Source organism: Anas platyrhynchos, chromosome 21, assembly GCF_047663525.1.
Source record: "Anas platyrhynchos isolate ZD024472 breed Pekin duck chromosome 21, IASCAAS_PekinDuck_T2T, whole genome shotgun sequence".
Lineage (NCBI taxonomy): Eukaryota > Metazoa > Chordata > Aves > Anseriformes > Anatidae > Anas > Anas platyrhynchos.
The window spans coordinates 1179421-1201759 of record NC_092607.1 but is presented as its reverse complement, the minus strand read 5'-3'; the positions used below and the strand labels follow the sequence as shown (position 1 = coordinate 1201759).

The window sequence follows — 22339 nt, the reverse complement described above, 5'->3', positions numbered from 1 at the left end:
AAATAATGATAGTTTGTGGTATGCACACGAATACATGTACAAGCATGTTAATTACTTCTCTCTCTTAATTTGTTGGGTACAACAGACATTTGAATTAAATACACTCACTATCAGGGAAATAAAATCATTATCTTTGGTACTTACAGTCTTTAAAAACCAGGGCAGGGTCTCGATGAGGCAGAACTTGGGCAATTACAAGTTGCAGAGACTCCAAGGTTCTATCCATCTCTGCTCTGCTTTTCCAGAAAGCAGCCACAAGCTGCCCTCATGCCTGAGTCAGGCAAGTCCTGTACCAACTCTGGATTCCTGAGGAATCTCCCCACGTCTCCCAATCAGGCATTGCCTCAAACCCCACGACCCTCCGCAGGGTCCACCTCCCCGGACTGCTTATCTTTGCTGTATGCTGAGCTAATTAGCTGCAAAGGCAGGCTGACAGGCGCATTCCTACTCCTTCCTTCTGTTAAACACACCCACCTACAGGCCAGGGAGAGAAGCTAATCACCAGAAAGAAGTTTGTTTCATCGGTTTATTGGCGATGTGCTGAGGCAAAGACCTCTCTGGTTCATACCAAATGAATAAAGAGACTCTCTTGCTCACCCAAACCCTCAAATTATGGAAAAGATTGCAAATATAAGGAAATACTTATGTAAAGCTATACTAAACGTGATAGCCTGAAAGCAGCATGCAGGCTCTTGTTTGAAAACAACAAATTCGATAAAAAGTATGGTGTTTTTTTTTTTTCTTCCTGTAACTATGTAACTGGAGAAGAAGGATATTAATGGCAAATAGAAAATTAATCTGATTAGCAAAATTAAACTTGTGATATATTAGGTTAACCCAATTTGAATCTGGTTTCCTGAAAAGCAGTTTCCTTACTCCCTATACAATAAATGTATTAAAATACCAGTGAATTAAACTTTTTACATCTAAAAGGACCTGTGGGATATGCAGAGGTCTGAAGAGGCACTCCAATCAAGGCAAACACAGATGCAGTGGCAAAAGCTTGAAGCACGAATGTAAATACATTGCTGTCACACACATTTGTGTAAGAGTCATAAACTGTACAAAATAGTTGCTTTGCTCAGCTTACTTTTATTTCAATTCCAGTAAAGTCTTCTTTTTGATTTGGAAAAAATCCCAAAGTAAGGATGTGTGTTCTTTAATTACTGTACAGTCTTTCCCAAAGAAAAATTATTTTTTTCTTTTTTTCTTTTTAAAGATGCAGCAGTGGAAAACTGCTGGGCAACCTTTTATCTCCATCACTTGCAAGTTTCAGTACATACTGTTTCATTTATAGAGTGTGCGTTGCACAAGGTGTATCTACTCTTTATCTTCATGTTTTGTTTACAAATTAATGAACTAACATTGTGTTTGTTTACTAAAACATTTAAAACCCATTTTGTTATTACCCGCACATTCCTTGCTAGGTGAATTCGCTAAGATAATCAATAATGCTATTGTCTTAACCTCTGCATTTTCCCAAGTTCACTCTAAGAGAACTCTAAACTTCATCCCATGTGTAAACTTTGTGGCGACCTTTGATGACTTCAGATATTTCAGGAATTCTGCTGCTTTGAAAAAAAAAAAAAAAAAAAAGGCTTAATAAAGATATATTAAGCTGTAACTCCCTCACTTACTCTACTCTCTGAAAAGTCTCATCTGGCAGAGTAAATGAAAATGATAACTTACAGCCATCCATTAGAATACCTTTAAAAGAGTTAATGGATGCTTTAAAGGAACGTTTTGAAAATAAACAGCATGGATTTCCATCATTCCATCCTTTCTATTCTCATGGAGCACAATAAAACGGGACAGGCTTTGTATATTTTTGGAACCCATTACCAAGACAGACTTCAGGTCATGCACCAGAAAGAACTCACCCACTGTGAAAAGCTCTAAATTAGAAGCCAAAAAGTGTGTGCACATCTTATGCAAAGAGCTTCAACTGAAATCTCATTAAGCAGTCACTGAAACAACCCCTTAACAGATAAGAGTGTAGAAACATAAAAGTATGTTTTTTCCCTTTACATTTAAAATGGAAATAAAATTAAATTCAATTAGGCTGCTTTTCTGCCCGTGCTAAAAAGAGCTATTTGCATCAGGAAACAGCCCTACATACCTTGATAACAATCACATTTAAGATTTAATTGGACTTCCTTACTTCTGTCACCAGACCTTCCTGCAGCTTTGATGCTAAAAGAAACACTTATCTATTACATCTCTGCTCCGGCCTGCCATGCTTTTAAGAATGTATACCGCTGCTAGCTAAGACTAGTTTTTTTATTGTAAAAGCAAAAAGACAGAAGTTGAAAACTTTCAAAGCAGAGCATGCTGCAAGACAGGACAGAGGCTGTAATTCTCAATAGACTAAAAGCTGATTTTCAGTTAGGGTAAAGTAGAATATAGATAGTATCAGGTGTGAGTAAAAAATCAACCTCAAATCCAAACTTCCTCATTTCCCCAGCCAAGTAAAAGATTTAAAACGTTGCAAACTATGGGTTGATGACAAACTTTACCATGTCATACGTCTCTAGGAAGGCTCTTCACCTAAATCACAGATACATCAAGATACTTGTTTTTCTAGGTCTTCAGAGACCCAAAATAACATAAAAAAAACATGGTAATATTTTTTAAAAAGAGAAGTTCAGAATGCTCACCACTTTATGTAAATTGTTAAATGAATTAGATTTATTGGTAACTGCACAGCCAAATTCAAAACCTGAGTGACTGCCAGATCTCTACAGCACTGACTTATTCCTTTTCTCTTATCTATAGATCTTTTCAAGATCTATACAAGATCCTGGAGTGAAAGGAAAAACAAGTAAGAATTGCTTGGTTCAAAGAATGTACATTATCATGTTGTTTGATGATCCTTGTACAGGTTCAAAAGAAATTTTAGAGTGTTAAAAGCTATCAGTTTTTATTTCCTTTTGATTTTTAATTAAATCAAACAAATATCTGTTTGTAACCTGAGGGCAGAATTTCACATTTAAATTTTATGTTGTAGGAACAAAGGAAAATTTTTAAAGAGGAATCCTCTGCACATCAGAAGATTCTTAATCTATACAAAAACAGTAAAATTGACCTAAAACAAGATACTGTTGGAAATACTGTACTTAAATGATCGTACCTAGTACTACTAATTTATTTTAAATCACAGTCGATATTTTTAACTAGGAACACAAAATAAAATCATGCAAACAAAACCAGAGGAACCAGCGTGATGTTTATTAGTTTCCAAAAATACACGGTATCGTTAAGAACTTTTTCCTCCACTGTATAAAAGGATGCTTGGTTATTAGGTAACTGTTTTAGCTGTATGTACTGTGAGTTTTCTCATGTTCGGTGGCAGCTATGATAAATTATCCCCAGAAACTAGCTGCATCCAAGCTTGACTTAATGTTGTGCATATTTTCTCGACGTTGTTTGGTATAAACGTTTGCCTCTCCTTTCTGTAGTCGTCGCCTCAGAGCAGACTTCTGCTGTTTTGTCAGCTGACGTTTTATCTTCCTTTTCACCAGTTCCTACAAATAAATAAACAATTCAGTATCAGAAGTTTTTGAACATCATTTAGTACTAACATTACCATAATGATACTGTATTCTCAGTACTAACATGAACATGTGGTAGTGAACCTGTCGAGAAGACCACCATGCGCTGAGCAGCTGGTGATCCACACCAGGGTTAACTCGAGTTTGCCCAGGCCTGCCCTGTGCTGTGCTGCCCATACTGTGTGGCCCCAGAACCCCCTGTGGGGCTGCACAAATCCCTTGGCCTGGGGCAAACTCAGCCAGCTTCTTGGGACAGAGGAGCCTGCAGGCAGCTTCCGCCTGGTTCCAGTGATTACCACTGCTCTGTGGTCTTGCCTTTATCTAACAGAGCAGAAAGAAGTTATAATAAGAACTTCACCTCTTCTCAACAGCAGAAATTGAGCAAGCAGAGTTGTTTCTTTGTAAGAAAATCATGTAATTATCTCAACTGAGTGAAAGGGGAGAACCTCTGCTACAGACAAGGTCTACAGTATAGCTATGTGGTTTGGAGTCAGGGTCAGGGCTCTAGCATTTGAAGGGGTGTACGATCACCTGTGCTATTTTTTTTTTCTTTTAGCGTTAGCTCTAATAAAAAGCATCTTAGGTGATATCTTGCAGAGTTTAGGTGCCTTTCATTCAGGAATCATAATGAACCAGTACTTTTCAGTGCAAAACATATGCCTTCAGCAAAAATGATAATGTCCTGTGCTTGGAGATTTGACAAACATCTTGTAAGTAGAAAAAGGACCAAGAGAGTTTGCTCCAGCACAAGGAGAGATCTCCTTGTCCTTATCACAACCCATGAATATTTTTTACATCATCATGTTTTCTCCCCCTTTTTCCACCTGAGGACAGGGCTAAGAGAAGCATGGAGGAGCTGAGGTACCTGCTGGTGCAAAATTACCCCACAATCTAGTAACATTTCTTTTGCATTTACCCCAATTTCTCTTGCCTTGTTTTTTGTTTATGATACTGTCAGCACATTAAGTAGTAAGTTGGTAGTTAAGTCAGGAACCAGAAAGAATTCTTTTGGCACTGTTTAAAAACTGCTGTGACTAATACAACTAAATTATGCAAATACAAGGTAGTAAATAAATCCAGGTACCCAATGCTGATTTCAGTAAGAATGCTGTAGTAATTACATAGTATTCACCTGAATAGTAGTTTCCTAAGCTTTACCACATGCAGGTTGACTATCAAAAATGTGAATAAAAAGAGTAGTATAAGATCTGTCTTTCTTTCCTCGGAAGCTTAGCAGAACTCAGTATTTAAACAAGAGCATTTTGGAAATTAAATCTGTGAATGCTCTTTAAAAATATTCCAGAAGAAATTCCTGAGGAAAGCTGGTAAGAACTAGTTTAAACTGGGCCACTGATGTTTTTCTTCTGTCAGTAAGACAATTGTCATCCTCTGCTTTTTATAGGCAGAGCTCTGAAAGAAGGCTTCTCTACTTCTCCCACTTCAGTGGACAGATGACTTCCTTCACAGTTCATACAAGGCTCGCTAGAAGAAACTTTGCAATACAAATACCAGATATTTTCACTATGCAAAAATGTAAATTCACAAAATACTACTGCTCAACCACAGCATGCAAGTCTCACTAGTCTCTCCATCATCCTAAGCCTGACTGTAAGCAAAATGAATAAACAAATCTATCATTTATTATTTAAATTTTTGCATAGTTTGCATTATTTCCTATAATTAAATTGCAGCAGTCCCTACAAAGATTTGTACAAGCACAACAAGACATTTTATTTTGTCTGGAATAGCTTATTGTCTGTAACTCATAAGGCTTTCTTTTTGGCACAGTCACCCAGCTATGACTGCACCTACTGCTATTACTGCTATTGTTTATACATGCCCATATGAATTCCTTCTGTGTGTTTAATCTGGAAACCTGCTTATGTTTTAATGTGTTTCTTCATTGAGAAAGCTATATAAACAACAGAGAAGTGCTAGAAGCAGTAACAGGCATTGGCTCTAAGCAGCTCAGTGGGTCTTACTGCAGTGCCTTTTGTGTTTTTCGTTTTGCAATCACGTTCTAATGTTACAAATAGCTCATCATGCATATCCTTTCTTTAGTTCTAGTATTCAAAAGTTCAAATAAGATTTAACAATGGGCAGAAACATTTTACTTAGCGTAAGAGCATATAAATGGAAAGATTACACAAAGTAAATTGACACAGGATGTTTATGTGGCTGAATCTCTTGAAAGCTGCTTCTGCTTTTATCTTTCTTTTAGAACAGAATATTAGGTACTTAAATGCCATTTGAATATTTTAACAAGTTTGATGTGTCTGCCTACAGAAAAAACATGTGTTTGCTAAACAATCAGGAAGGTTTCTACAGTGAGTGACCACTGCTACCACCTACTGGTGTACAGAAATATAATTTCAAATAGGGATCTATAGGCGATTCCAAAAGAAATCCTACACATTTAGGTTAGCAAACTGAAAGGGAAAAAATATGTATCGCATGGATCAGAAGCCAGGCGATTCCTAGCATTTATCCTAGCATTTATCCTAGCTCTTCTTTACTTCATTTCATAATTCAAGGCTAATTCTTTTTCTCCTTAATAAGGCACAAGGCCATGTCCTACAGTAAGAACAGGGATGACTAACAAAAGTCTCTCTTTCCTTCACACGAAGTCCTGTAAAAGTCTTACACAACTTGCAAACATGCTGTTCCCTAACACATTTATTTATGCATAAAACTGGCCTTTCTTCCATTTAAAATTTAGACACACTCTTTAAAATGTGATAGAGGTAGCCATACTGGATAGTATACTGAGTAGGGATGAAGAAAGATGTAAAATTCTGCCACAAAGTATTGATTTATGTAATGCTGAAAGTCAAATTCATATTGCCAAAGACACCATGACTACAATGAATTCATATCTATGTTTCAGAAATGTGGTAAGAGATGTGTTAAAAAGACAGATGAAAAAAGGCCAAGTTAAATCTTTACTCACGCATGCAAATTTAAAATACAAAAACATTAATTATGGGCAACAGAATTGATTTCTAGCAACAGAAATGAAATTAAAGTTGCTAATGCCGGAGTAGAGCTTTTGTGAAAGAGCAAAGAACAACACATGAAGTACAGCACTGGATATAATTCACTTGTAAACATGTAGAAAGCATCAGACCTATTTTCTGTGAACATGGAACTACAAACCAAAGATGTACATAGTAGTAATCAATTAAAGACAGTTACTGCTAACTACGTATTTGTAAAAATATCTTCAACAGCTACGTCCTAAGATGGTATCAGAGTAAACTAGACAGTAGCAGTAATAATTACCGGTGGAATGGTTGAACAGCTCCCAACACTGCTGGTTGACGTACTTTTAGTTCTTGTTCTGTGCTCCGCAATATGAACCATACTGTCTTCATTTCTAAAATATGTAAATTAATGTTTTATTCCATTCAGTGAGCATCATGTTTCAGTCATTTTTTTGATATACAATCAAAAGTGCTAGCAGAACATTTGAGTACTACAGAAAGAACATTTACATTTGAAATATTAACACTAGTTCAAAAAACACATTTTATGACAGGAAGGATTATAGTGCAATAGCCACATACATACTACACAAAGTAGTGTAAGAAAAAGAAGCTTCAGAACACTAAAAAGATTAATTCAGATTCTGTACATTGCCTAGGCGTAGAATTTCACGAAAAAGGAAAAATTCAAAAAGAAAACGGGGTATATGAACTTTATATATGCATTCAGGTACATGGGGAGCTTGCAAACTAATAGTTTGAATTTTATATAAGAAGGGGTTAGCTTAAAGGTAAGAAGGAATTTCCAAGTGTGTCAGTAAAGGCATTAAAAGCCACATGGTATGACGTTCAGTAAAATATATTTGAATAATATATTCCAAAGAGCTTGTTCTTGCTAATTTCAGCCGAATGAGGGGCAGAGGCTGAGAAAGAGCACTCTAATTATAAACTCACTTGTCAAAGCTACTTAGCAGCAGCAGCGTTTTAATATAAAAAAAACCTTTTACTCACATTATTACTAGAAATAAAGAAAAAAGAAGAAAATTTCACCACACCACTAGACAGTAAATATAAGTATTTACCTGTAAGGTCTCAATTCCTTATTTAAAGTTGACAAGTCAACCAGATCAGGGCATTCATCGTTGTCCTTATCACTGCTGCCCTCTGTCTGATTTTCAGCAGCATTGTCAGGTATTCTTTTGTGCTCAGAAAAACCAAGTGCACAACTCTCTGCATCTTCACTGGACTTCGAAAGCACAGGCTGCCCTTCAACCTTTTCTAAGGCTGAACTCAACTCTGACATACTCAGTCCTTGTGAATTTTCACTACTTTCTGTGGCTTCAGCATCTTCACTGTGATAACAAGTCTTCAGAGGTTCTGCTTTCAGAAACCACTTCATATATGAAGTCTGCATTGTTTTCTTTATCTTGGCTGAGGAAGTTGGCGTTACTTTCAGCATCTTCTACAAATTCCCTCTCCTCTGTTGTATGATCATCCTCATCAGAGCACTCTGGGAAAAGCAGCTCATCATCTTCCTGCATTTCCTTTGTATAACCACTGGCAGCAATCTCTATGTCAAGAGAACTCTCTCTCCTGAAAGAAATAGAAGTGAGCTTTCTTTTAATATATCAAATCATTATGCTGTATTTTGGATTAAAAATACTATCCAGTTAGACTATAATTACCATGCTATTAACAAAAAGAGTATACTCCATTGGAACATAGGTAACATATTACAGTGCAGGGCTTTGGGTAGTTAGCAGAATGTAGCCTGACAGAACCAGACTTTCATACAAGATGATTCCATCTTCATAATCAGCACTTACTGAAAGCAAACAATTTGATTTTAACAAATATAATACTTAAATTATGCTTGTGCAAACAGAACGATGAAGGACATGTTGACACACACACAGACAATTCCCCTTTGAGAAAGGGCTCAGAGTGATATAAAACCCTTTTAACTGAATCAGCTTTGCTCTTAAAATATGTGAGAAAATTGTTTGCTTTTCAAAAGGGACAAGCTACAGTAGGAAAATTTTGAAGATAATATTTGAAGAGGCGGTCACCACATGTACTAGCATTTTGAAAATTAAATTTAAAATTAAAAACTAAGTTAATACTTGATCCCCCAGGACTGTTAAATATGGTTTTAAGAGTCAGAGAAACTAATTCTGCGTCACCGTAACATTTACGGCATTTGGATGTATCTCCTTCCCCTAGCTGCAAGAGGTAAGACAAAGGAGACAGCAGATTTTAAGACGTGCTTCAGTTTTTGGAAACCACTTTTAGTAACTGCCAGTGAAGAAAGTATGTATCCTTTTTACTGTAAGAATGACAAAAATATTTCAAATTGGCTCTTTTTCCCCCTGTTCACTTCTAAAATCATCTCTCAGAGGCATCCATTTTTCTCAGAAAACCAACGTAACTACCATAACATGGGGGAATTACGAGTCAGCTGGCATTTTTTACCTGATATCTTGGAATGATGGGAAGAGCTCACTCTCATAGTTGAAGCATTTCTTAAAAAACTCCTTAATGCAGTTAACATCCCTGTCAAAATACCTGTTTAAAAAATACAGAATTGTAAAAATGCAATAATCAAGGAAATTAAGTCTACTGGTATGACAAACTTTTACTCTACTTTCTTGCCTTTTATTTGAATATTAATAACCATCAGTGACTCGAAGTGAGAAAGTACACGTGTAGGTATACATACATAAATGCAGATTATTTCTATTCATTTCTTAATTGAAAGAAATAATATTAACTGAGAAGCAATTAATTACACATTTATCCTAAGGAGATTTCTACTCATTCATGAAACAAATTGCATTTGTAATGTATGGTGAAAACAGTAGAAAAAGAATTTGAAGCAGGCTTATGAAAACAAATCATGGTTGACTATTTGTTGTTATCAGCACTTAACTGGTTTATTTTGCATACATCATTTGTACGTACCATTCAGCATTTGGATGTGATGTTGATATCATCTGAGGGAAATCAATCATAGTGACATGATCATCATTATCCAGTATGAGATTAAATTCATTGAAATCCCCATGAATCAAACCATGATTGCCAAGTTTTACAATTAGATCCATTAATTCACTGTAGACAGCGGCAGGGTCTTCGATGTGGTGTACTTGGCATCTGGAAAGTTAAATAAAAAAGAAAATATCCTGAACCCTGAAGGAATTAATTTAAAAATATAGACAAGGCATATGAGTTACATCTGAGAGAATGACAGGGTCACAATTTGAGTCGTAAGGGATCTCCAGAGGTTACTAGTCCAATACTCTGCTCATAGCTATGTCAATTCTGAGATTAGATGAGACTAATCAGAGCTCTACCAATGCGGGCTTGAAAGTTTCCAGGGATGGAAACATACTGTGCAATCTCCACCACACTGCCCTCATGGGGAGAAAGCTTCTCCTATCTCCAGGTTAAATCCCTCGTTTTAACTAAAGCCCTTTGTCTCTTGTACTCCTATCAAACACGATGGTTATGCTGCCTAATTTAAACAATGGATCAGCGAATTTTTATGTCTGGATTGTTTTAGGTAACTTAGGTCTTCTTGTATTCAAATGCCATTCAAATGTCTCACAAAAAAGTGTTTTCAAGACTAAGCTGGGGATAAGGCAAAGCCAAAAAAAAAAAAAAAAAAAGCTTAAAGCACTCCAGAATATACTCCAGCATAAACTCCAGAATAAAAGCAAAGTATATGTTTTGCCCCAAAAGTGCGCAGAATAGACATCACCTTATTTTTACAAGCAGAATAAATAGGCAGCTGTCTTATTATACCAGGAGCTGTCAAGAAGCCGTCATTTACAGCTAATTTGTGATATATTTTGGCCTGAATGCAACACTGTAGTGTTATGAGAACATATCAGTTGCACATACAAACAAAACACAATGGAATTCAAGCAGCTCTGTAATAGGCTGCTGTTGAATATTTTCATATTAACAGCAAAATTAATTGGTGACATTTCTTATAGCCAGAGGTCTGTATCATAAAATATATCATTTGTTCTTTGAATTTGGAAGTCATCTAAACTGGTATCTTCTGAGATGCTGATCACCTGAAATAATTTCTCATCTAGTACAGCATCTCCTTCAGGAAATGCTTAGTTAAAATTGCAGAACTGGGATAGCATGGTAAGCCTCACCTGCAATGCCCACATGTAACTTTAAAGCTTTCTGTCTACAGGACAGATGTGGAACTATTTAACAAAGGCGGGGAAATGGGATAGAATAAAGTCTTAAAAGGCACTTCTTCAATGTAACTCTTCAACTGTATACTTTGGGATTAATTACACTGAACCTTTGTTACTGTACATTATACAGAGTATCAAATAGCTATTTTGCATTCTGCTATGGAAACAAAACAAGCCATTCATTCACATACAAAATTCAACATTTTTTCATGTTTCTGGATGTTGAAAAACTGAAGAAAAGTAATCTTCCTTGAGCAAAAAACAGCGTTCAATGCACACAAATACATAAAATAAAAAATAAAACAAACAAAAAACAAACACCCCCCAAAAAAATCAACACAGAAGTTCTACAATGGCAACTGTACAAGTTGTAATCCTACCTGAATCTTTACCACAACATGGATCATGAACTGGAGCTCAGAACGTGGAGGATACACAACTCAATACTGAATATTTGATATACTGAATATATCAATATTGAATATCATTGAATAGATAACATATAGAACATAAAATTTCTGTGTAGAAAATGGTTGTAGCACTAACCTCTGTATCACATTGCTCCTCTGATGTATTCCGTACTTAAAAAAAAAAAAAGTCTATTTCCACCAGTCTTTTTGGACAAAGAGAGTATGTTTTTAGTTTTCCTTCTCTCACCAATTTCTCCAAATATAATGAAGCAGAACCCTAGCTGTTCTGGGCCTGACTTTATTCATGCTTTATTCAGCATGATCAGAACTGACTCACACGATAAGGAAAAACGTCATCCCTGCTGTCTTACTGAACCTATCGTTGTTAGGGTTTCTGTAAAACAGACTTCAAGCTTCCAAACTTACTAAGGGTAGCCATCAAGGAGTTCCATAATAACTGCATGCCTGTTGTAGTCTACAGGTTTTGGAACAGGAAATCCTCTGTCATACAAAGCCTGGAAAGAGACAACATATTGAAAAAATAAAAGATAACCATTAAGAAAACATTACATACCTGACAAACTACAAATATAAGATAAGCAGTTAAGCACCATTGCGGAAGCAGCATCCTACACATTATTCAACTGCTAACTGTAAAAGTCAAATCATGTGCTTAAGGAGGAAGAGCAATCTGAACTTTCACTACTAACTATGCTTCTGTATTTTCCAGAGTTTAGTTATCCTGCAGGTGGCAGGAAAACACAACAGGATAGAAAAACAGCAGAATCGTATCTGGTCTGTTAGCTTAAGAAACCACCAGCAGATAATTGGGAATAGGGTGTTAGAAAAAGGTTCAACAGTTCTTGTAAATACAGTTTGGCCTGGTCAGGTAATCCACACTCAGTCTCAGTAAGGCAAAAGTTTCTTCTTAAATATTAATATCCAGTATTACACTACATTAAAGATTAACTAAAGGTAGGCCATAGTATTTTGTAGCTCTGTTAGCTTGCTCTAACCATATTTACCAAATCATTCACTTGATTCACAGAATGGCTCAGGTTGGAAGGAACCTTAAAGACCACCTGGTTCCACCCCTTCTGCCATGGGCAGGGACACCTCCACTAGACCAGGCTGCTGAAAGCCCTATCCATCCTGGCCTTGAACACCTCCAGGGATGGGGCATCCACAGCTTCTCTGGGCAGCCTATGCCAGTGCCTCACCATCTTGAGCACAGAATTTCCTCCTAGTATCTAATCTCAATCTACCATTATTTTAATTTAAAACTGTTACTCCTTGTCCTATCACAACACTCCCTGAAAGAGTCCCTCCCCAGCTTACCAGTAGGCCCCCTTAAGTACTGCAGGCTGCTATTAGCATTCCCTTAAGCCTTCTCTTCTCCAAGCTAAATAACCCTGACTCTCAGCTTTTCTTCACAGGAGAGGTGCTTCACCCCTCTGATCACCTTTGTGGTCCTCCTCTGGGCCCACTCTAACAGCTCCACATACTTCTTGTGCTGGGGGCCCCAAACCTGGATGCAGCACTCCAAGTGGGGCCTCACAAGGGCAGAGCAGAGGGAGACAATCACCTCTCTCCACCTGCTGGCCACTCCTCTGTTGATGCAGCTCAGGAGGCTGCTGGCCTTCAGGTATGCAAACAAATACTTCTGGCTTATGTCAAGCTTTTCATCCACCAGAACATCCAAGTCCTTCTCTGCAGGGCTGCTCTCAGTGTGCTCTCCTCCCAGTTTGAAACTCATCGCTTACAGACCTAACAAATACTCTGTAATTATGTTTGTGGAAGTGATCCAAATTGACAAGACTAAAATACTAGTAGATACTTCACGAATTTTCCCTAGCATATAGTCTTTCCTAAGACAAGGTTAAGTGAAATGGCGATAGTTTATTCACTGCCTTTATTAAGACTCAGATGACTGGACAGCTTCACCTGAAATTTTATGGAAATTGCTTCAGTTCCATACGACTTCCATGGCAAAGTTTGATTTTGTCACTTGAAAGTATACAAAATGCATCAGCACTGTCATTCTCTGAAATGTATACTTTAAGTCCACTAAAAAAAACAAATAAAAAGCATACATCCTAACATATACTGCAAATATGAAGTGATGAGAAGATAATCTGAGAAGTACATTCCAGACTATTACATCGTTGTTAATATGGTGCAAACAACCACCTACCTTCATGTAGGCAAACTCTTTCATTGCTGCTAGCCGGGATAAATACAGCCATGACATTTTGTGCCTGTGCTTATGGTAGTCACGCTTATTTTTCAGGCTGCGAAAGGAAGTTCTTCCAAGCCTGTGCAATTTCATTGCAAACTGCTGCTCGTCTTCATTTGCAACAATATAAATATCTAGGAGAAAAAACAGCAGCACAGATCTGAGAAATAAATGGTATCTGACAGGTATATAATGCAACAGTGCAGTGAGAAATCGGTTACTTGACTTCTTGTAACTGCTATTTCTGGAATAGCAAAGTCTACTACACTTCTTTTAACAGAAAAGACAACCAAATTTGTATATTATGTATTACAAATCTGAACAAGAAGAAGTCATTGGTGAAGAGATTATGCTGCTCCACTAGTAGAATATCATAGAATCATTACGGTTGGAAAAGACCTCCAAGATCATCTGGTTGAACCATCCATCTGATCTGAAACATATTTCAGACTAGGGGATAAGAAGTAACTTAATGGCACACTAGAAAAGACTTCTCCTGACTGGACAGAAAACTCAAGGTACCTCTTACTTTAAAACAGTGTTAGCAATTGGCTATGTTTCATTTTTACCATTTGTCCCCAATAATCCTCTTTTTTTTTTTTCGTCATTTTTTAATGACAAAAGACATGCTGTGCCAAATTACAATTAACATATGAGCATGAGAAACCAAGATAGCACTCCAATAGTTTGGACTGTATATTACTTTTTTTTTTTTTTAGGTGGGATGAAACATTTGATGTTAATCTTTTTGACAGAAGGCTTCAAAATTCTTTGCAAGTCACAAGACAACTGTCACCTGTTTGCAAAATACCTTTTAAGGAACCATCCAAGAATTGTACAAAATGGTCAAAGTGGAACAACACTTGTGAAAAAAATCAGATGTAGTCAAGACTCACACAGAACTTGAAGTGACCATAAATTTTGGTGTTTGACAGATTAACTGATGTGACTATCCAAAGGTAAATTCACCAAGTTTCCAACAAATTAACAAAAATACAGACCCATTTCTTCTAAAAAAAAAAAATTATATACTGAAAACACTTTTTTAAATTACCTGATTCTTTGCCAACACCCATCTGGTTTCCAACAGAACTGATGACTTGCCGGGAAGACAGAGTTCTCAAGGCAAGGTAATCATATCCTGCCTTAGTTAACCGATAGCCCTGGACAGCTAGGAAAAAATAAATTACACAACATTTCATTCCATATTATGCATGTGTTTCTTTTAAAAGAAGTTTCATTTTGGTCTCTCTTTTTTTTTTTTCCTGCTTATGGTACACAACACTCAAATAGTATTTTCACTGTTGGCTAGTATCAACCCAACTTGACAGTAAGTTTAAATTCGTGCAAGCCTTTTGAAAACTAACTGGATAAAAAGTAGACATTTTGTTAGCCCCTTGGTAACGCAGGCAGTGACAATGGTTCAAGTTGCATAGGATTACTTTGAAAGATGATTACTTAGGAGACACGGCAAGGATTCAGGATTGTTTCAAAGACCTAAACCAAACCTTAATGGTCTGAAAAACGGAGACAAAAAGGAGATGAATTTCATGAAGACTCCCACATTGTGCTTGCAAAGCCAGATGCAAGTGCAAGACTAAAGGAAATCCAACGCTACTAACAGAATGGGACAGAATAAATACTACTTTAGTGATCGTTCCTGACCGGCTGAAGGTATAAGGCTTTTGCAGTCCGCTCCAGTTTGTCTGCTGTAAGACTGTAACACATTTGGGCTGATCCCTATGTGAACTTAAATACTACCTTAGCTAACAATTATTTATTTTATCCACGAATTTGGACGAACGAATCCATGAATTTCAGAAATCACCAACACCATTTGTTGCTGAAGGAGTTCACATTCCCCAGCTAGCCCCAAGGCGAGACGGGGCTCACAAACGCCCCGGATACCCGAATGACCAAGCTACCGCACTTCTGCGGCGCTGAAGAACCGGGAGGGCCGGAAGGAGGCTCCCAGCGCAGGCCCCACACTCACTTTTGGTCCGCTCGTAGGCCAGGAGCTTGTGCTTGGCCAGCTCCCGCAGCACCTTGTTGCAGCCGCCGTGCTTCAGGCTGGCGATGGGCGCCACCAGGCTGCCAGGCACGATCTCGTGGTTCTTCATGCCCATCTCCACCTGCCGGGGGGCGAGAGGGAACGGTCGGCGGCATCAGCGGGGAGGGGACGGGAGGGGAGGGGGGGGAGCTGCGCCTTCCCTTCCCTTCCCTTCCCTTCCCTTCCCTTCCCTTCCCTTCCCTTCCCTTCCCTTCCCTTCCCCTGTCCCCGTCCCGTCCCGTCTCACCGCGGTGAGCACCCTGAAGTGCTGCCCGCTGAGGTACCGCAGCATGGCCACGTTCAGCTTCCCCATGGCGGCCGCGCCCGCACCCCCCTCACAGGGCTGGCCGGCCTCACGCGGACGCACCGCGCATGCGCACGCCCCCCTCTCCCCTACCTCGCCCTACCGGCGGAGCTTGTTTTGGGTCCTGGCAGCTACATAGAGACGCGTGTCCTCCGATGTATCTTCGCATACCGAGCCGGTAGCAAAGTCACTTACAACTCAAAATAGAGACAAAACAAGCCTCTACGAATCGAGACAGAATAAGCCTTAAGGTGATGGCTTAACCCCTCGCTCTACTCTAAAAGAGTTAATGGGGTTGCATGTGTATCTGCCCAGACCGATCCAGTGGGAACACCACCCACGGCACCAGACACCCAGAGCGCTGCCCCCCCGGCTGCAACTGCGCATGCGCGGCCACCGCCCACGGCCATGAGGGTGTGTGTGTGGGGGGGGTGGAGGCTCCCAGTGCGCATGCGCCTGGCAGCCCCGCTCGGTGCGCACGCAGAGGGCAGTGGGGCGGGGCGGGGCGGTTCCAGACCCGGGGGTTGCGGGTTCGAGTCCCGGGGCGGACACGTTTCTTCGCCGTGACACCCCGTTATTGCCATAACTAATACCGGGGCCCAAAGAGGCAGAAATACAGCTGCAGCCATCCCATCCGTGTGTGGTTAGGTAGCAATACCTGGGAACAAATCATGTCTAACCTGCGGTGTGATGTTGCTCACGGAGGCTGGTTTTCCATTATATGTTATCACGGTTACCTCTGTCTGCACCGGTTAACGCGAAAACGCCCAGCAGTGTTTCTCAGGCGCTCAAATTTTGCTCGAATTTTGCAAATTTTAGCTGACAGAGCTGCAGCTCGCGAACCGCTGCCTCTGGGGGGCGGCAGTGTTTTAGAGATGAAACTGAAGTGTTTTTTGGTGGTGGTTCCTTCCCCCTCCGTCCTGCAAGATGGCATGGCAGAGAAATTATTTTCTGGTTTCTCATGTAGGTCCTCGTGTAGTCCTTCTTATAAGCTGCCTATATGGACTAGTCTATAAAGTATTTCTGCTAGAAACATGAGGAATATGTGACTGCAACGTGAGTATCCAAATGAGGTAACTCCATGCAAAAAAAGGGGATGTTAACTCCCTGTATAATCAGCTAATTAAGAGGCTGGCTGTTTCAATATATGCATAATATAGTGGACAGTAAGGCTATCCAGAATTTAATTCTTGGCTCTTAAGGCATCTGGAAAGTTGAATTTGTGAAATCAGATCTTAAATTTCAGCATGAACAGACGAACAGTTCAAACAAACAAAAAAGCAAAAAACAAAATGTGATCTTAAAGTCAGAAGTTTAACCATGAAACTTCTCTAGAAGTCTGTACTGATGTAACTGTTAATAAGCACTGTAAAAAATACTGTTATTTTTGACTGGTCAGTATACTTCTAAGGACCTGGCTGACATCATGAAGAATACACATAAGTACATTCAAATTTTTGTATTTTTAAGCATTATAGGTTTCACCCATTTTATATGCATGCATGTATATGTGTATGTACATGAATGATCATTGTGGTGTCAGAAAAAACTCAGTGTTTATAAAGTTTTTCTAATGAATAGCAGAATCCATGCCAAGTGTACAAATGCTGCACATTCTCTTCTGCAAGGAGTTTTATAAATCCCCAAAAGCTGTAGGTTAGTGTAAGGTTTGAACAGTGCAGTTCATATAGTGGGCTCTTTCATAGTAGTTTTAGGAAACTACTGTTCTCAAGATAGATATGAATGCTTAGCAGTTTTATTGCTTCAGGTGTTCCGTTTCAAATGAAAATTAGTAATAAACCTAAAGGGAATAGATTGTGGGAGCGTTAAAGTTTATAGTTTAGGTAATTGCTAAGGTGTGTGAATTAGTAAAAAAAAAAAAAAAAAAAAAAAAAAAAAAGTAATTGCTGTATGTATAAAGAGCCCACAGTGGTGGCTCTATGTTACCTACATGTTTATATCTGGAATTTTAGATCAGCATTTGGCACTTGTCAAGGAAGTGTTTAGTCACTTCATGAGCCTTAGTTGGTGGTCAGACAGCTCCATTTGCATTGGAGTTGAGGCTTGTCTGATACGTGTGAGGTCTAGCTGGGGTCTATTCCCCCATCGTAGCTGAAAACAGCCTCCAAAAGGCTGTAAAGCAGGGTAGTGGATATTTTTAGAGTGGATAACATGGGAACCTTTCAGCTTTAATTCAGTGATACAGAATATTTAACACTTAAGTCTTTCCTAAAATACTTACTAATTCAGCTTTTCAGATTCTTTTATTTGTTAAAAACTATAGGGCTTGCAAAGCACACCATTATTTTAATGCTCATGTTGAGCAGTATGTAAAGCTTAGTGCTCGTGCAGTACATTAGTGAGGTTTCTTTCCACACATGCAGGCTTCTCAGCTCTGCCTCATCGTGGTGGTACTGCTCTCATTAGTAGGGATAAACATAAAGTCTGAAAGGTTGGCTCGTTTGCTAAGCTAGTTAAGTTTCTTATGTTTGGTGAGAGACTTCCAACAAGTTCTATACACGGTAGTGTGTTTTTTAGACATTAAACATTTAACATTAAAGGCAGGTAACAGCCCCTTCCTGCAGACTGAGTGGTGCTAACTTAAGGTGTGTGGCAGTCAGAGGTGGGTACAAGTTGATGCCATGTGGTAAAATTGTATACATGTATATGCCATTGGCAGTTCTTCTGACTGGTTACTAAGGTTCTGTAAGCCAAATTCTATAATCATCAATCATCTGTTGTTTGCAAATGTCTTAAGGAGGGCAGTCATTTTTCTTTGTCATTGTGATAACTGCTTAGTTTTCAAAAAAGGAAGGAAAGACAGAGAGCTTTATTATTATTATTATTATTATTATTATTATTATTATTATTATTATTATTATTATTTGAATTTGAATTGCTGTCCAGCCAGAGACATGGGTGCAGAGGGAGTTTGTCTGTCAGATGCCATTTAGAGAGCTCTGGTACATAAATTAGAGTGGAGAGATCAGAATGAGCCTCGATACTACTTCATTTATTTGATCACAGTGTGGGGAGAATTGAGACTTTGAAGCCAGTTTCTATGTGTTCAGATGGAGAATAAAACCATGAGAAGAAAAAGAGTAGAGCTCTCTCCTGGGCATAGAAAACTGGCAGGCTGTGACAAAGCGAGAGCTCTCAAAACCTTCCTATCAAACCTCAAACTTGGACCTGTCATTTTCTGGATGGCCAGTTTCCTGCCAGCCCACCTATTAGGTCATTAGAGATTGGAGGTATGTCCCTTCTAGGCCCTGGGTAGACTACCAGAGGGGCAGTGTCTAGCATCAAATGAACCTAGCTGCTCATTTTTGAAGTAGTAAGGACCTAGTGTCAGAAACTGGTTTTGTTATTTGAGCCAGGTTCTACTGACTGCATATGATTGACTCCAAGCCTGGACAGATATTCTCTCCACTTGAATACGTCTTTTACCAGAGCATAACAATCAATTAACAATCAATTAACAATCGACCTCATCGCAGTCTACAACTTCCTAGTAAGGGGGTGTCGAGAGGAAGGAGACCTTTTCTCCATTAACACCAGCAACAGGACCCGCGGGAACGGGGTTAAGCTGAGGCAGGGGAAGTTTAGGCTTGACATCAGGAGGGGGTTCTTCACAGAGAGGGTGGTTGCACACTGGAACAGGCTCCCCAGGGAAGTGGTCACTGCACCGAGCCTGATTGAATTTAAGAAGAGATTGGACTGTGCACTTAGTCACATGGTCTGAACTTTTGGGTAGACCTGTGCGGTGTCAAGAGTTGGACTTGATGATCCTTAAGGGTCCCTTCCAACTCAGGATATTCTATGATTCTATGAATTTACGCTGACATACTTCTCAATTTTTATGTTTTTCCACCTGTAGATTGCATCTCACTGTAGGTTGCATTTTAGTCTCCTAATTTATTCCCTGATTTTTATTTTTATTTTTGTACCACCTCATTAGTGAATGTAGAAGAAAATGCATACTAGCTGGGCTGCATCCGGAAGTGCAAACCAAAGTGCTATAGATAGCATGAATGTAGGAAAAACACACTTCATTGTCTTAATGAAGAAAAATAAGCTTTAAACTGACTTTAAATATGTCATAAGACTTCATGGTATTAGAAAACATGCTAAAACAGGCTGAAAAAACTATTATGAATCTCTCGTTTTCCAATACATTCTTAGACCAAATCCTTTGAGATTCAGAGCTATTGTCCTCACTTTAATGTGACCTTCTTTAATGCAACCTTATAATACCTTGAATATACATCTCTATGAGCCTGTGATAATATTAAACAATCATAAAGTCAATTGTTTTATAACTATTACATTATGAATTCTTTGTGTTTGTGGTACACTGAAAATTTGTTCATTGATCTTTTGCTTAATTCTACAGATACTTTTCTTACTACAGCCTGCATACAGAATGTTCTTTAAATGAGCACAGAATGTGCTTCAGGTAATTTAAAGGCTTCCTGGCTATCTTAAAAATTATATTGATTTTCACCTTGAATATTCACCTGTCCTTTATTTTTAGAGATATACAGGGAATGTGGGAGGGGAAGTGCGCCTTTTCCCCTTTTTTTTTTTGTCACTCAGCACAAGGACAGTTATTGCCCAGCAATAACAGTATGTTCCATTTAGAGTCCAAAGCACTAATATCATTACTTTTTCTCTAGCTTTGATGTAAAAAAGATCCTGATTGTGGTTACAGAATCATAATCCTTCAGTATTTATTTTGAGGAGCTGTGAAGCCAACTTTTAACTGCCTTTGTATTCTACAGCTTTTTGTTTACAGCCTTTCTTCCTCTCTTTTTTCAATCTTATTTTTAGAAAAAATATAATAATGTTGCTGATAAGAGAAATGTAGCAGTCTTTCAGGCAAGTAAGAATAACCAGTATTAAACAAAAGGTAGAAAATCAGAAAACTATTGGCTAAAAGCTGCTATCTTGAAATGAGACTTGTTTGTTTTCAATAAGTAATTTTCTTATTTCTCTTCAAGAATGAAAGATTCTCAGTGAAAGCTAGTAGTTAAAATTAATATCCACTTGATGTGAAAATGGAACAAACATCAGAAGGACCAAGCATTTTGCTTGGCTAAAGAAACTGCAGTTCTCAAGGTAGGATAATAATTCTAAGTGAAAAATTTTCATTTTTAAATACTTTTAATATTTCACTTTTAGAATTTGCATTTGCTTTCAAAAAGCAAATGTGGTTGGATTAGAAGGGTGTAAACTTGTACGTTCTCGTTTATTTTTAAAAGTGTTAACTTAGGATTTTTTTATTTTTATTTTTGAACAGAGGAGGAATTTATCTACGTTGGGAATTTGTTAATAGATAATTGATGTATACAATGGATATGCATATACCATTTGGATTTTTTTTCTACTGTAGCTTCACGCAATTTTTGGCATTGTAATCTTTCAAGATGTCAATGCTTCTTTATACATTTCATGCGCTTATATGTAAAGTATGTTTAAATAAGCCACTGTTTTCAGTAGATCCTGCTTTTTCAGTGAAACTCGCGTTTTGAATATTGTGGTTGTCAGAATTCTGAAGCAGCAATGCAATAAAAGAAGTTGTATAAGATCTTTTATATACAGAAACCTAGATGTACACTTTGCATATATGTATAAGTGCTTTTCTCTGGTTACAGTGTTTGCAGTCTAGTGCTAGTAATCTTTACTATGAAAGGACTTTCTATTTTTAATCCTTTAGATAATTTTTCTTTATAAAGAAATATAATTAAAAGTGACTTTATTGCGAACAGTTTTGAAGTGCTGAAATTACACATGCTGCCTATTTTTCAAAGCCTGTTACTGCTAATGAGTTTTTTATCATTATTCTGCAAAGAATGGTGATGTTATGAATTGGTATGTTATATTGTCAACAAGCATTGTTTTTGAAGAAAAGGTTTGAAGATATTCAAAACTATCACTGTTGCAACAAATCTATTGCTTTCTTTTAAATAGTTGCGCCATCCATTACAGTCCTTTGAATTCTGACAGTAATTCAGGCAAACAGGAGGAACCAAAGACCAGATGATGCTTGTGTAGCAGGCATTTTTCTGTTCATTGCCAAGTGCACAGTTCACTGTTCGGTCACCTGTGTCGGCTGGTTTAGTGCCTTTAATGCAGTTCTCTGCATGCTCCCTATTCTATAAAGCTTACTTGGGGACTTCAGACATGGCCTGTCTTATTATTCCCTAAGGAAGGGTAAGGCCTTTACTGTCCAGCTGGAAGGATCACTAATTAGAGCCCTTGCTTTGGCACAGAGTGTGTCAAGCCTGCAAGCCTTCCTGCTGGGATCAATGGCATTCATGTTTGCTTTCATGAATGCACAATGGACAGGGATCTTGGCAAAGAACTGCCTATTTAGCTTGTGCTGAGAAGCTGAGTCTTCACAACATTTTAAAGTAATTGTAGAGGTAGAAAGGGAGCTATAAGAATACACCCTTATTATTCTGCTCAAAAAAAAAAAAAAAAAAAAGAAGAAAAGTATTCTCTCTAACGAGAATCCAATCCGCAGTCAAAACCCAGCATATATTTTTGCCCACGTAATGCTCGTAAAGAAATTTAGAGTCATTACT

General features: G+C 38.3%; 1 long non-coding RNA gene and 1 pseudogene across 2 annotated transcripts; one reads left to right on the top strand and one right to left on the bottom strand.

The window, feature by feature from the left end:
• Window positions 1–3206: 3206 nt before the first annotated feature.
• On the bottom strand, window positions 3207–15797 carry LOC139999206 (serine/threonine-protein kinase RIO2-like; annotated as a pseudogene).
• A 397-nt stretch (window positions 15798–16194) lies between these two features.
• Window positions 16195–21681, top strand: LOC139999224 (uncharacterized). Of its 2 annotated transcripts, XR_011804500.1 has the most exons (5): window positions 16195–16400; window positions 16720–16808; window positions 20146–20208; window positions 20753–20870; window positions 21052–21681. It is a non-coding gene; the product is annotated as an uncharacterized lncRNA (long non-coding RNA). The 2 variants fall into 2 exon arrangements; XR_011804499.1 differs by having other exon boundaries at window positions 16201–16808.
• The last annotated feature ends 658 nt before the right edge of the window (window positions 21682–22339 follow it).